The sequence below is a fragment of the Rhinatrema bivittatum genome, chromosome 9 (genome assembly GCF_901001135.1).
Source record: "Rhinatrema bivittatum chromosome 9, aRhiBiv1.1, whole genome shotgun sequence".
Classification (NCBI taxonomy): domain Eukaryota; kingdom Metazoa; phylum Chordata; class Amphibia; order Gymnophiona; family Rhinatrematidae; genus Rhinatrema; species Rhinatrema bivittatum.
The window spans coordinates 31,294,026-31,310,251 of record NC_042623.1 but is presented as its reverse complement, the minus strand read 5'-3'; the positions used below and the strand labels follow the sequence as shown (position 1 = coordinate 31,310,251).

Below are 16,226 nucleotides of genomic sequence, written 5' to 3'. Positions count from 1 at the left end.
AAGCTATAGGGAGGAAGAGTTGAATAGAGACTGAAGGGAGCTGTGCAAAAAAAGGCTCAGTCAGTGCATTTTCTTCCTGTGAGCCCCTGGGTGCCAAGTAAAAGGGTTCATCCCGCCCAGGGGCCACACACACAAAGGGCCAGATGAGGGGTAGGCATCTCCAGCCCCGGAGCACCACAGGATGGAAGTTGCCTACCCCCCAGGCCAGATTCACTTAAGTTTGGTTTTTTTTTTTCCCCATAGACACGGAATCAGGGAAAAGTCTGCGGGAATCAGGCCCCAAAAGAATCCGCAATATATTTTTCTGAAATCATGGAAACTGCTGTTAGATCAATCGCATCTTATCAGCGGAGCCCTTCTCTTGCACTAATGATTTTCTGAGTTGTCAAGAGTGATGGTTCACTGGAGGGAGGATGTCAAGTAGCAAAGAAATGAATTGGTTCCCCTCCCTTAAAAGTGAGTCAGCTGGCTTGCACCTTTGGCTGGTGCTGCAGACACACAGGGAGGTGGAGCCCTTCGGCTTGGTGCAGGGTGCTGACAGCTGCTGCTCGGTTTGTGGTGACCTGTGAACAAAGGGATTAAAATATCTGGAAAGAGGAGCACTATTCATAGCCCGGCAAGCTAAGTTCAGGTGAGTTCTGAGAAAGAAAAGCCAGCAAGTAAATGGGGAGGTTAAAAGGCCAACCTGCTGGCGTCCACGGAGAGGCTATTGTGCAAGGGCTTTCTGCAGCTGCAGCTGCAGCGGGGGGGGGGGGGGGGGGGGGGTGGCGCATCTGGTGGCTTTCTGAGCTTCTGGAAGCGGGGCACCGGCCCCCGGTAGAGCACTGATGGCCTAAGAACCTGGTATACAGCTCACTTGAGAGGGGCAGACGGTGCCAAGAGAAAACCCAGGCTTCAGGAAAAGTCCCGCGCTACTCTGTGCACTCCTGCCTGGGAGACAGGTGAAGCAGAGAGCAGCTCACCTGGGCAGGCAGGTAGCTGAGCCGCAGCCCGATCGCTGGCTTCCTTGCACCGGAAGGGTGGGCCTTAGCTTCGTGCAATGCAAAACAGGCGCGCTTCCCCCGCCCTAGAGAGAGAGAGAGAGAGGACCAGGAAGTGGTGCGGCCGAGGGCTGGCAGGAGCTTGCGCGCGCGCGCGCGCTGCTTTCTAAGCCCTGCGCGTTGGGCTCCGAGGCAGCAGCAGCAGGTCGCCTCGCCTTCGGATCCGGACCGGACCGGGGGGAAGGAAGGGGAGCGCCTTCTGGCAGGTAAGCGCTGTCAGCTCGGAGGGAGGGCTGAGCCTCCTCCTCCGGCCCCGGGACCTGCTCCCATCGCAAGCCTCCCCCAAACTGCGCTGTCCGGTGCGATCCGGGCTGGGGGCAGGTTTTGGGGGGTGCGATCCACCCTGCTGGGGGGGGGGGGGGCTCGCAGGTGCCGCCCCTTCCTTTTCTGAGCCGTTTGCTTCTCATCTGCTGGGTGCGGTGGGTCCCCTTCCAAAGGCTCCCCCCCTCCCCCGTACTCCGCGAACCGTGAGGACAAACCAGCCCGAGCTCAGATCGGCGCTTGATCGCACTTTCTAATGCCCCACACTGGGGGGGGCCGGGCCGGGCCGGAGGAGCGAGGGAAGGGCGCTGCACAGGTGAACTGCAAGGCAAAACGTTGTGAGAATGGTACGGTGGGGCTTGGGCTGAATCCTTGCATCGAGCCCTTTTTACCTGACAACAATAGCCAGTCGCTGTCTGGCTATTGTTGTTACAGGCCTGGAGGGGTTAGGGAAAGGCATAACAAAAGAATAAAGTTAGTATTGGTTTATGAAAAAGCTGCTGGGGCTACCAAAAAATAAAATTGTTGCAAGAACTCCTGTACTAAGATCTGCAACAAACGGGGAAGGTGCTGATAGAGCAGACGTAATGAGGAGCGATCTGGAGAGCTCAGTCAAGTACTTGTCAGTTTGTTTATGTATTTATTTATTTTATATACCGTCCTTCCAGTTAAGGTTCAGTGCCAAAAAAAAGTGGAGTCTTGCATTTGGGAGATAAAAATGCTTCTATCGCTCCATGGTGACACCGCACCTTGAATACTGTGAACAATTCTGGTCGCCGCATCTCAAAAAAGATATAATTGTGATGGAGAAGGTACAGAGAAGGGCAACCAAAATGATAAGGGGAATGGAACAGCTCCCCTATGAGAAAAGACTAAAGAGGTTAGGACTTTTCAGCTTGGAGAAGAGACGGCTGAGGGGGGATATAATAGAGGTCTTTAAGATCATGAGAGGTCTAGAACGAGTAGATGTGAATCGGTTATTTACTCTTTCAGATAATAGAAGAACTAGGGGGCACTCCATGAAGTTAGCAAGTAGCACATTTAAGACTAATGGGAGAGTTCTTTTTCACTCAACTCACAATTAAACTCTGGAATTTGTTGCCAGGGGATGTGGTTAGTACAGTTAGTGTAGCTGGGTTTAAAAAAGGATTGGATAAGTTCTTGTAGGAGAAGTCCATTACCTGCTATTAATTAAGTTGGCTTAGAAAATAGCCACTGCTATTACTAGCAACAGTAGCGTGGGATAGATTTACTGTTTGGGAACTTGCCAGGTTCTTATGGCCTGGTTTGGCCTCTGTTGGAGACAGGATGCTGGGCTTGATGGACCCTTGGTCTGACCCAGTATGGCGAGTTCTTATGAGCAGTACAGGATGGGGGACAATTCTCGGCAGCCCGTGCAATTCACCTGCCAAAATTGCCATATTCAGTGGTGGCAGCCTGCTTTCTCACTTTCAGCTCGATACAGTAAAGTTCAGTTGAAGATTTCTCGTCTGTAACGAGCTCGCTGCGCACAATTCGGACGAGTAAGGCAAACCAGCGATACAGTCTCCAGTTTTGCGCGTCCGTAGCGCTTCTTAAAACAGACGCGTAACCCTTCCCGCACCCGGCATGTAAATGAACGAATTAGCTGTATAATGAAGGAATTAGCTATTCCCCTCCGATACCGTAACGCGCGCTCAGGTTATCTCATTAGTAACGCACTGTTTTGCCGCGGCCCTAACGTGTTAGTTTACCGCCTCCCCCTAGTAGGAGTTAGGACTGTGAGTCTAGTAACAAATCCATCGACACCACTTAAGACACTCAAAAACAATAAAACACAATTTAAAAAAAAAGCGATACAGAGATGATCGAGAAAATGTAATGATGTGGGACACATAAAACCTGTCAGAATAAAAAATAAAAATTTTTAAATACCTGTCGGAGGGCCGCATGGGTACAGGCGGCGGTGGCTGGAGCCGGGTGGTCGCGTGTTAAATCTAGGCTGCGGGCGGGTGGGCGCCTGTTCCAGGCGGCAGCGGCGGCGGGGGGACACGCGTTAGTTCGAGACGGGCGGCGGGTGGTCGCTTGTTAAATCTAGGCCGCGGGCGGGTGGGCGCCTGTTCCAGGCGGCAGCGGCGGCGGGGGGACACGCGTTAGTTCGAGACGGGCGGCGGGTGGTCGCGTGTTAAATCTAGGCCGGGTCCGCACAGGCGCGCATTCATTCACTGCCAGTGGAGCCCCCACCGGCAGTGAATGAATGCGCGCCTGTGCGACCCCTGCGATTCGGCGCTCAAGGCGTGACGTCACGGCATGTGACTGCCTTGAGCGCCGAATCGCAGGGGTCGCACAGGCGCACATTCATTCATTCACTGCCGGTGGGGGCTGCCGGAGAGGCAGCCCCCACCGGCAGTGAATGAATTCATTCATCCAGGCGGAGGAGCCGGCTGCTTTCGCCACCGGCTCCTCCGCCTGGATGAATGAATGCGCGCCTGTGCGACCCCTGCGATTCGGCGCTCAAGGCGTGACGTCACGGCATGTGACTGCCTTGAGCGCCGAATCGCAGGGGTCACACAGGCGCGCATTCATTCATCCAGGCGGAGGAGCCGGTGGCGAAAGCAGCCGGCTCCTCCGCCTGGATGAATGAATTCATTCACTGCCGGTGGGGGCTGCCCTAGATTTAACACGCGACCACCCGGCTCCCGCCGCCGCCGGCCGCCTGGACCCACGCGGCCGTCTGAAACTAACGCGCGTCCACCCGCCGCCCGGAACAGGCGCCCACCCGCCCGCGGCCTAGATTTAACACGTGACCACCGGCCCCCCGGATCCCGCCGGCCGCCTGGACCCACGCGGCCCTCCGACAGGTATTTAAAAATTTTGATTTTTACACTTCCTGGTGCCTGTCATTTCAAATGTCATTTGAAATGACAGGTACCAGCGCACCCAGGTTACTGTATAGGCGCTGTATTAAGCGCCTATACAGTAAAATGGGTTACGCGGGCATAACCCTTCCCTACCGCTTTAAAGCCGCGGCATGCATTTGCATGCGATTAGAGGAGAGTATCGGGGAGTTAGTGAAGAGAACTGTGCGTGCGGGGAGGAAGGGTGCGCCTGACACTACCTCACTGTTTCTACCTCGACCTTACTGTATCGACCTGTTTGTCAGTGGAGAAGCGTCCCACATATGGGATGTTGTTAGAAACAAACCCCAGCTGCTCCGAGAGGTGATTGCCGTGGAGGGTGAGATACTGCCGTGCACCAAAGAAGAGCCAGATCTCAGGGTGATCCTATCAGGTTGCAAAACAGTGGGACAGGGCAGTGGCTGAAGCTTGAGGAATGCTGGGGGTGCATAGGGAGAGGCTTAGCCAGTGACTCTGTATAAGTCATGGGTGAGACCTCATCTGACCAGTACCATGCCAAATCCTCCCCCCCCCCCCCCCTGAAGGAAAGGAAGCTCTAGGACAAGAGATCATGGTAGGAAGCTCAAGGGTGACAGATTCATGAGGGCGGTGGATTCCTTTCCAGGAGGAAGAATTGAAGAAAGTCTGGTATAAGCGCAGAGAGGTCCTTAGTTAGGAGAAAGTGAAGGGAAGCCAGAGATCAACAGAGGTCTATGAGATTGCATCATGAAGTAGATTGGGCAGACTAGATGGGTCTCTCCTTGTCTACCCTATTTTTCTTTGTCTTAGTATTGTCCGGTTTTCAGACTCTTGGTCCAATAGTTAATGTTTTACCTGTAGTTTAACCTCTTAAAAAATAATTTTCCTAGTGGAAGTAAAGCCTCCACCACTTTTTTGAATTATTGATTGATTGATTACTCACTCTGCTACCATGGTACTCATAGCAAAGTACAAGGTTATCGGGTGGCTTATATAAGTGTGATAAGGTTACATTTATTACATCACAGTCACATTAAAACCCCCAGTTATGATGATTGCATCTGCCAGAACAGCATTCTTCCCTTTGGAACTTGTCTTGCTGATCAGTTGCTAATGTTCTGTAGGCAGTCTTTGCACCCCTGAGGTGGCTGCATGCTTCTTTTTGCTGTGCTGTGATAATGCTTATGGGAACCTGAGCAAAACCAATTATGAAATGCTGAGCAGGAAATAAATCCATAGAGGGGCAGGGTCTGTTGCAAAAGGAGCAGGGGTGGACTAACTTTTTTTTTTATTATACCAGCTCACACTCTCAGGTCTCTCCTGCATTTGGGGTTGGGTTTTCATATCATAGGATTCACCATATTATAATATGTTTCTTATCCATGCTACTCCATCAGCACCACAGGAGAAAATTCACACAGCTACAGTGTCTCTTCCCAACCAGCTGAGTGTCAGTGAGGGAGGTTAAATGGCTTCCTCAAGATTACACACAGCTCGATCCAGTAAAGTTCAGTTGAAGATTTCTCGTCTGTAACGAGCTCGCTGCGCACAATTTGGACGCGTAAGGCAAACCAGCGATACAGTCTCCAATTTTGCGCATCCGTAGTGCTTCTTAAAACAGACGCGTAACCCTTCCCGCACCCGGCATGTAAATGAACGAATTAGCTGTATAATGAAGGAATTAGCTATTCCCCTCCGATACCGTAACGCGCGCTCAGGTTCTCTCATTAGTAACGCACTGTTTTGCCGCGGCCGTAACGTGTTAGTTTACCGCCTCCCCCTAGTAGGAGTTAGGACTGTGAGTCTAGTAATAAATCCATCGACACCGCTTAAGATACTCAAAAACAATAAAACACAATTTAAAAAAAAAGCGATACAGAGATGATCGAGAAAATGTAATGATGTGGGACACATAAAACCTGTCAGAAGAAAAAATAAAAATTTTTAAATACCTGTCGGAGGGCCGCGTGGGTCCAGGCGGCCGACGTGGGTCCAGGCGGCGGGAGCCGGGTGGTCGCGTGTTAAATCTAGGCCGCGGGCGGGTGGGCGCCTGTTCCGGGCGGCGGCAGCAGTGGCGGCGGGGGGACACGCGTTAGTTCGAGACGGCCGGCGGGCGGTCGCGTGTTAAATCTAGGCCGGGTCCGCACAGGCGCGCATTCACTGCCGGTGGGGGCTGCCTCTCCCGGTAGCCCCCACCGGCAGTGAATGAATGAATGCGCGCCTGTGCGACCCCTGCGATTGGGCGCTCAAGGCGTGACGTCACGGCATGTGACTGCCTTGAGCGCCGAATCGCAGGGGTCGCACAGGCGCGCATTCATTCACTGCCGGTGGGGGCTGCCGGGAGAGGCAGCCCCCACCGGCAGTGAATGAATTCATTCATCCAGGCGGAGGAGCCGGCTGCTTTCGCCACCGGCTCCTCCGCCTGGATGAATGAATTCATTCACTGCCGGGAGAGGCAGCCCCCACCGGCAGTGAATGCGCGCCTGTGCGGACCCGGCCTAGATTTAACACGCGACCACCCGCCGGCCATCTCGAACTAACGCGTGTCCCCCCGCCGCCGCTGCCGCCGCCCGGAACAGGTGCCCACCCGCCTGCAGCCTAGATTTAACACGCGACCACCCGGCTCCCGCCGCCGCCGGCCGCCTGGACCCACGCGGCCGTCTGAAACTAACGCGCGTCCCCCCCCCGCCGCCCGGAACAGGCGCCCACCCGCCCGCGGCCTAGATTTAACACGCGACCACCGGCCCCCCGGATCCCGCCGGCCGCCTGGACCCACGCGGCCCTCTGACAGGTATTTAAAAATTTTGATTTTTACACTTCCTGGTACCTGTCATTTCAAATGTCATTTGAAATGACAGGTACCAGCGCACCCTGGTTACTGTATAGGCGCTGTATTAAGCGCCTATACAGTAAAATGGGTTACGCGGCCATAACCCTTCCCTACCGCTTTAAAGCCGCGGCATGCATTTGCATGCGATTAGAGGAGAGTATCGGGGAGTTAGTGAAGAGAACTGTGCGTGCGGGGAGGAAGGGTGCGCCTGACACTACCGCACTGTTTCTACTGCGGCCTTACTGGATCGACCTGACAGTGGTGAAGGGACTGGGCCAAGGTCTCTAGGGTCAGAGTCAGAGGTCAGTGTTTCCTGCTCCCCACCTTACTCCCACCCTCCCTAGCTCCTGGCTTAGGGGTACAGAATTCCAGGCTTCGACAGCCCCAAACGGGTTGAGTTTTTAGCATGGCCAAAATGTCCAGATTGACTGGATTCTTAGATACAATCTGCAAATGACTGCTGAGTATGGAAAACCTGCCTTTCTGCAGCTTGAAGGGCTCAGAGCTGCCTGCTCTCGCTGCTTCATCTGATTTTTTTTTTTTTTACGCTGCAGTGTGCATGTAACTCTCTCTGCCTATTTCATTTTGATGAAGCCATTCAGAACTGTTGTGAGTACCCTGGTGCACGAGAGGAAAGGTTTATCATCTCCCTTCAGTGATGTGCCACTCTGTGAAATCATCTAGAAGTGAAAACCTCAGGAGGTTCCTCATCCATACTCAGCTGGGAGAGGGACCAAGAAATCCTCCAACACTCACTTTGCTACTTTCTGCCTTAAAGCAAAGAGGTGTGCCAATTTACACTTTTATTAAACGTTGGTGAGTTGCTAGAGAACTTTTAAATTCATGGTAGTGTGTAAATTTGTTCCCCATACATCTGGTCTTGCACTTGCTCCCTGTATAAGCCCAAATGAAACAACTTGTTGGCCTTAGGTACTGCAGGACCAACCTAGCTGAGGAGAATCAGGCTGCGTTCTTTCTCCACACATTCCCAGCACTGAACTTATGGGAAGTTTCAGCATCTTTCTTCCCTCTGATGGTGTGTGAAGGAGGAAAATCACAGTTCAGCCTTCCTTAAAGGATTAGACTCTCTTGCAGTAAAGCAGACTGTGCCAGGGCCATGGGCCTGCCTCAGGCAGTCAGCAGGGGTGAAGGCCTCTATGTACTAAATACCTCAGACAAGCAAACACATGGGCATGAAATAGGATGGAGCAGCTTGAGCTCGTTCTCAGAACCTTCCTGTCAGTATTTTATTGCAGGGTTAAATCCACCTGCATTAGAAAACAGGAGCACTTAATTCTGGGTGAGTTTGGAGAATTGAGGGGGATATGGGCTGATGGGAAAAGGATTTTGCACAGTGCAGGGGGGGCCGGACAGGTTCCAACTGTCTCATTATGGGAGCAGCTTATGATGACTTATTTATGTAATGACCCATTAAACTCTCCGGGAAGGATACATTCGGCTCTGGAATATATATGCACATTTATGCTTCCCGTTGATATGCAAAGTACGATGGCTTCCCTTTTGGTAGCATGTGTTTAACCAAGGAGTGATGGGTTGTGCATGTTGTGGTGAGTTGAGGTGCGATTGTGGCACTGGTCAGTATGATTGCTTAGTGTGTGTGTGTGATTGGGGAATTTGTTTGTTTGTTGTGTTGGTAACATTAAAGTTGAAAATGGGATTATGTGCAGTGACAGTGTATTTTCTGTTACTGTTGGATTTATTCCTGTCCTTCTTCATATTATGTAACACTGGCAAGCTTATATAAATATAAAGGGTTTTTTGGGGGTTTTTTTTTTTTAAGAAATAAAAGAAACCAAGAACACAGCACATGTGACTTGTTGATTCTAGTAATGAAAGAAGGAGATGACATGATCTTGCTCCAAAGGTAGTTCACCTAACGGCATTCTAGTGATTTAATTGTGTTTGCTACTGTGAACGGTGACTTTCCACCACAACAGCCGTGATGCCCCATGCCTGCTGATTGTAGGTGAGATGTATTGTAGCATTTTCCACCGTAGCCCCCAAGTGGTAGAGACCCCTTAGTGAATCTGGGTCTGTGCCCACTAGAAGTGGATTTTGCTGTTGCTATAATCCACTGCAAGGGTGGCAAAGCTCTATATCCCTCCTCCTGTGAGGAGATCCTCTGTCAAGGGAAAGACCTACACTACAGGCAGGCCAGAACTGTCTTCAGCCGTATTGCTGGGAGTGCATGAGGTAGGTGGGAAATTTAAGGGGACTTCCTTTAGACTTTCTTTGAAGGGAGTTTTTCATAGCAACACTGATGTTTCTGTCCTGTAGCCATGCAGAGCTAGCTGCAGGACTGGCTATCTGCCTACCCAGTTCACTGATGCACAGGTCCCTCACAGAAGCCTATGCTGACCTTTTATTGTGACTTACTTAGTTAAAAGTCCCACCAGCAAGGTGATATGTGCTCATCCAACCAAAGTTCCTTTGGATACATTTCATTAATGTTATCATTGAATACTAAAAATGACATCCCAAAGACTGTAACTCACTAATTAATAGTCATACAATTTTTAGGACCTTCATATATGCGGACAGTGGCTTAAAGTTATTGCACATTATTGTGGCATTGTATTTGTTCACAGAAATGCTAAGAGAAGAAGAGCTTCCCCCTGACGCAGGATTTCTTTTCCAAAATGCAGTCCATGAGGAGATGGCTGTTTTATGCAGAAAATTTTTATATTTTATATTCAGAGTTAGTCTGATGACTTAAGCGGCTAAGTTTGGTCGAATCAAAGAGCCGTCCTAAACTCAGGCGGCTTTAGTTAGCCAGCTAACTACTTACTTTTCCTGGGTATATTCAGTTGTGCGGCTGCACTGCTGAATGTGCCTCCAAATTAGCCAGGTAAGTTTATCTGGCTAACGGGCCGATACAGTAAAAGTCGCGGGAGAGCGGGCGAACAGGCCACTCTCCTGTGCACGCGATTCTGTATTCAAATGAGGGCTCGCGGCAAAAAGAGGCGCAAGGTACACTAGTGCGTCCCTAGCGCCTCTTTTTGGACAGGAGCGGCGGCTGTCAGCGGGTTCGGCGGCTGTCAGCGGGTTTGACAGCCGACTCTCAATTTTGCTGGTGTCTGTTCTCGAGCCCGCTGACAGCCACGGGTTCAGAAACCGGACGCCGGCAAAATTGAGCGTCTGGTTTTCAACCCACGGGCCGATTTCAAATTTATTTTTTTTTTAAACTTTTTTTTAACTTTCGGGACCTCCGACTTAATATCGCCATGATACTAAGTCGGAGGGTGCACAGAAACTCAGTTTTTACTGCTTTTCTGTGCACTTTCCCGATGCCCGGAGAAATTAATGTCTACCTTTGGGTAGGCGCTAATTTCTGAAAGTAAAATATGCGGCTTAGCTGCACATTTTGCTTTCTGAATCGCTCGGGAATAACTAATAGGGCCATCAATTTGCATTTGCATGTTGCGGGCGCTATTAGGTTTGGGGGGGGGGGGGGGGGTTGGACATGCGTTTTCGACGCACTATTACCCCTTACTGAATAAGGGGTAAAGGTAGCGCGTCGAAAACGCGCGTCCAATCGTGGGTTAACAGTGCGCTCCGCCGGAGCGCCCTGTACTGTATCGGCCTGTAACTTTGTTATCTGGACTGTGTCTGAATATAGACGTCCATATTTTTAGGACCTTCAAATCTGCAGATAATGTGCTTAAAGTATGAACTTCACTTTGCACACCACTAAGCTTTATAATCCTTTGTTCACAGTTATCTTTTTTTTATTAATTTTTTGGGCATCTAAAATCATATCAGAATCACTTGTGAAACCAATTCATTATGGATCCCCCCTCCCCCACTTATCTTCTTATATAATAGGGACAGACACTTTTATAGCCAGACTTCCTGTGCATTGCTTAAGTTCCTGAGTGGGAGTGGGAGGGGTTGTAGACTTTTCTCCTGGGCCCTAAGCATTGTTAGGATAAGACTTTGTATACAGCAGTAATAATCATGCTGGAAGCTGAAAGTCGTTTCTAACTTAACTTTATTGATAATTAGTGATGGAATAATGAAATCCTTTTGCAATCCAATCCATTTCTATGTTTGGCTCTTCAATAACTCTGTGGCTTTGTAACACTTAATGCATCTTTTTGGTTTCATTCCTTATCCTTGCCAACTGTGCAGGTAGTTTAGAAGCTCCCTCTCAAATGTTAGGATGCAGGTTCTCTAATCCAATTTAGGTGCTTTTTTACGAGACTGTATCGCTGGATCGCCTTACGCGTCCGAATTGTGCGCTCCCAGCACGTTACAGATGGGAAATCTTCAACCGCACGTTACAGTATCGACCTGCTTGTCTGCTTACCTGCCACTGACTTCTGCTACGGACTCTGACCTCTCTTCTGCTTGCCGCTGAACCTCATTCCCGTTCTGCTTGCTGCCAGCCTTGATGTCTGGCTTGTCCCTGGTAACTATCTGACTGTTGCCTGCCCTGCCCTTGGCCTAGCTCCGAATTCTCATCTCTTGCACGCCCTAAGGAATTCTCGCCTAAGCCCTGTTGGCCCCTGGAATTGAAAGGCTCAATCCACAGTGAAAGGGGCTAGTATAGGTGAAGCTCCAGCCTAGTCCCATCCAGGGCGCGTTCCCCAGCTGTCGGCATGGGCCTAGTAGGTTTGTCTACTAGGCTGCATTGACCACGCCACAATACAAGGGTCTACTTCCCTTACATAAAGCATCTGCCTGTACTCCATGTGTTCAGTTCCTGGACTCATGTTGGTCCCTTTTAAGGTAGATAATATGAGAAGCAAGTTTGTTGGTGATAATTGTGTTCCATGTCTGTTAGGTGATGTATAAGAAACATATTTTCATGCTCTTGGAAAGCAAAGAGGGAGTATTGTTAATCTATCAAAACTTAAATAATTTAAAAGAAATCCAGAAAAGCCTTTGTATGGAAGTGATACCTCCTATAAGGATAAAGAATGTTTAAAGATTGATATATATGGTGTATCAATCCAAGTTGACAATGGTTGTAGCATAATTGCGTCCCTGGTGGGGTTGGAAGGCTCCGGACTGTACACATTCTCGGTCTCAGCCAAAAGGAACGGGACTGTCCTCATAGCTCAGTCCCTGCACCTGGATCTCAATCAAAAAAAAGAGGTCAAGGGTGATGCTCCGGTTCATTTGCTCTGAAGAGAAACCAGTGCCAGGGCTGCAGAGCTCAGGGGCCTTAGCAGACCCAGAAGCTCCTGTCCCGAACCTTTCGTTGGGCCTTGTGAAGGCAGTGTGGTTGTAAGCTGGTGCTGGGAGGGCATGCATTTCAGAGTCCCCCGAGGGCCGGTAAAGTGAGAGCTGACTTGGAGCCGGGGGATCTCCCTATTCGGCAGCTGTTGCTGAGTAAAGCAGAAGCACCTGTTTCTATTGTTTTGGATTGACTTATAATGATTTAAGGCAGTGCAAAGCAGACCCCTTCCACCTCGGGAAGGAAGGGTGCGCGCAGCCAACTGTCTGACCTGCTGCTGGGCCCGGGCATCGGATATCTGCAGACGCGTGTGCTCGGACGCTTTTATACAGCAAGTCTATAACGTTCACGTTTCTAGGTGAAGGATAAAGCTGGTCTGTTGGGTTATTGTCTGGAAAGGAAGCGGCCGGGCTCTGCATGAGGCCCTTTCTTTTTTTGACTGCTCAGAGTTGTAATATAGTCGGATGAGGTGAGGCTTAGGACTTGAATAGCTTTACCCTAGATCTTGGGGGGGGGGGGGGGGGGGGGGATATGAGATACTTGAATACCTCAAATGCGTAAGGAAGCATCTTTTGGAGGAAAGGGAATTCTAGAACCAGGGGTCATGGAATGAGACGGGGGGAGGGGTGCACGCAGGAGTAACGTCAGGGAATACTTTTCAGAGAGCGTGGATGCAGGGAATCGTCTGTCGGGGGGGCGGGGGACGCGAAAAGAGTTTTAATAGAACTCGAGAAATCTTCGCAAAGCACAAAGGAGCCCTGATTGGGGAGGGGGGCGAAACGAGGGTTGGCTGCTACCACCTGGCGGCAGCTGTGGTCCTGAGCCCTTTGGGCACTGCCCTAGTAAGTCCCGGCTCAGTGCTGCTCGGGTCAAGGGCCAGGCGTGTGGCAAAGGTTCCCGCCCAGTTGCATCTCTTGAGGCCGCTCTCCTGCTCAGCTGGGGCCGTGAAGGCTGCAGAGGTGACGTTTATGACCTCCCAGGGGGGAGGGGGGAGTCGTGGTCATCGCCAAGGATGACACATTTGGGGGGCCAATGATCTCAGGTTTCTGGAATGAGCAGACCACGTACATTGAGGGAGGCGTCTATAGTGTGTGTGTGTGTGTCTGTCTGTCTGTCTGTAGAATTAACCTTAATGCATCACATCCCTGCCCCCTGCTGGAGGAAAGTGCCAGGTGGGGAAAAAAAAAAAGCTCTACCTGAGTTTTGTACTCCAGGGTGTGATCTGCAGAAAGCGCGGGCAGTGCGGTCTCGGGTGCCCCTGTGCAGGACGGTACGGGCTCTCTGCGCCCGTACCGTCCTGCACAGGTGCTTTCTCAGAATTTATCGGCTGCAGGACGCGGCAGCCGATTTTTTTTTTTTTTTTTTAAAGAGCTGTGGCTGGGTGGAAGTGCAGCGTATGTGAGGCCTTGGTCTGATCTCCACCGTGATCCGGCTCTGAGCTTCTGCATCTGCTGGCATCGTGTGCTGTCAAAGAGGAAGTGTCTTAAAAAAACAAAAACAAATCCCACAGCAAAGGAGTCGTTCTGAGATCCAGTCAGGTGACCAGCCCCAGTCCTTCCCAGTATGGCAGGCATTTAGTTTCCTGGTATTTGCTAATGTGGACCATGTTAAACCCTGCTCACAGCACTGTAGTCTTTGGCTCTTAGTCACTTCGAGAGACAGAATCCATCCCATCAGACACCTACGATGGCCCCCCCCCCCCCCCCCATGTCTCTCTCTGCCTTCTTTGATTCTCAAACCCCAATACACCCATTGGGAATATTAATAACAAGGCCTGGGAGCACTATTCCCACCCCCGTTGACGTGGGAAGGGGGTCTTGCTATCGTACCTCTTGGCAGTGCCTCCTTACATTTTTACATTTGTGGCCCGGCTCAGTTGGAATGGGTCTCTGTTGGACTCTGGCACTATGAGACTTTATTCGCAATCACCCGGGAATTGTCCTATTTTAGATCCTCCCCTCCCCCCCCCCCCTCACTGAGCCCAGCCATGGCATCCAGTAACCTGGATTCCCAAATCTAGCTGCTATCTAATGACAGCTGGCAGCCCCTCCTCTCCCGGGGGGGGGGGGGGGGGCCTGTGAATGCTGCTCCCGCAGCCTCAGCCCGCCCAAGGAGAGAGAGAGAGCCCTGGACTAGGAATCGAACTCGGGTCCTCTGCATGCCCAGCACGGAGCCGTTTTTTCAAACAAGCGGAGAGTGTCTCGGTGAGGGGAGCAGACCTGGCCAGAGCCTCGTGATGAGAAACGAGCAGCGTCCGACTGGTTTCTCCCTTCCCGCTGGCAGCTTCGTAGAGAGTGCGGCATTCGCTGACCGCACAGAGGGTTTTTGACTGGGGCAATAGCTGTTAAACCGAGCCAGGCAAAAGAACCGGGCGTATTAGTTAATGACAAGCTGGGAAGGAAGGTGCAAAGCCTGCCAGAAGCAGCCAGAGCTGGGTGCACGTCTGCATGTATTACCCCAAGGGTAGAAGGGAGGCATGAGGACCTCTGCCCTCCAGGGTGTCAGGCGTTTGTCAGGCCACCTTTGCTTGAGATTTGGTGGACATGAGGTCAGTTTGGGGCATTTTATGATATTTAACGACACTACACAAATATATCAAAGGACTGCATATGGAGCTCGAAGGTGATGTTTTTAGCAAAACATTTACAAACAGACCAAGGGATATCCCCTAAGATATAACCAGAGTTATCTATTTCACCACCTTCAAAGGAAGAAATCTTTTACTCAGAGTGGTTCAGTATTTACCCATCCGTGCAGTTATGGCTCTAGCATTACATCAGTTTTACATTTGAATCGAACAAGATTTTGGAGGATTGGTAGGCCCCAAAAATCCACTCCCCACCTGAGGTCACTCTTCAGCTGTTCATGCTTTCTCTGTATCTGCAGGATCCCAGTTTAACTTCCGAAGAGGGGCTGGCTCTTTAGAGGGAGAGCTTTCGAACACTTGAAACACTAATACAGCGTCAACTTGTCTCACCTAGGAAGTGGCGTGAGGTTCACCGGTCTTCAGGTATTCTGGTTCTGGTGTCCTCTCAGTAACAGCAATACAGACTCGCTCTGCTACCAGGTGTGTTGTAAAATGCAAGACCTGAAAAAAAAAAAACCCTACTCGGCACATGTGTAGCAAAGCAGCACGAACTCCAAGGCCTCAAACGTGAAAAGGCAGCGGCGCACCACCAATGCAATGAAACGCAAGCAAATAAGACTGAAAGAAATCCCCACCTTCTGGGAAAATACCTCGCCTCAGTCCCACACACAGGACATGGACAGACTGACCTTCACCAAATACAGAATAAAAGTGCACACATTACAAACGAGGAGTCAAAAACGGGAATAGAAACCCCCCAAAAGTCCCTGTCATGAAGTGCAAAGCTGGAGAACGAGAAGCAGAAATATCTTTCCCCCTGCACTAAGCAAAGCCCTGCACATTCCCAAAGCTGTCATATTATTATGGCTCTTGCACCCCTCCATGTCTCCACCCTTCACTTCTCCCAACTATTCACTTTCAATCATCCCCTCACGTGCTCAAATCCCTGCCCAGCAGTCCCAATGCCCCTCTGGATCCTCTTCTCCATGCTCTCTCCCTCTCCTGCTTCTTCGCTCTCCCCCTCCCTACTCAGCATACTTCTGACCTCCTCTTTTTCCATTGTTTCCCACTCAGCATCTCCAGACCTGCCATCACCCCCCTCTCTCCTGCACCTCTCCCTGCCCAGCAACCCTAACCTCCAATCCCTCACCCCTTCCTCCACAACAGACTCCTGACACCCTATCTCCCTACCCCTCCCTGACAGCACTCACACCCCCCTCTCTTCTCTACATCTTTATGCCCGGATCTCCCTCTTCCCCCCCCCCCCCACCCCACTCAGCAAACTCCTGATCCCCTTTCTCCCCATCCCTCCCGACCTAGAAGCGCCCACACAACCCCTGTCCTCCACCTCTCCCTGTCCAGTGATATCCACATTCTCTCCCCCCACTCTTCCCTGCCTAGCAGCACCTGCTGCGTTTCTCTCTCCTCTGGGCTCCCAGCTAGCCTTCAG

The 16,226-nt window shown here is 51.0% G+C and overlaps 1 protein-coding gene across 2 annotated transcripts in view; it reads left to right on the top strand.

Annotated features, from left to right (window-relative positions):
- The first annotated feature begins 505 nt into the window (after nt 1-505).
- Nucleotides 506-16,226, top strand: part of IRF5 (interferon regulatory factor 5) — a 61,754-nt gene continuing 46,033 nt past the window's right edge. Inside the window, exon 1 of one of the 2 annotated variants that reach the window (XM_029615835.1) lies at nt 506-631. The gene's annotated coding sequence lies outside the window, so the exon portion shown is untranslated. Of the gene's footprint in view, nt 632-949; nt 1,247-16,226 lie in introns of those variants that run through there. The other variant, XM_029615834.1, reaches the window with a different exon arrangement.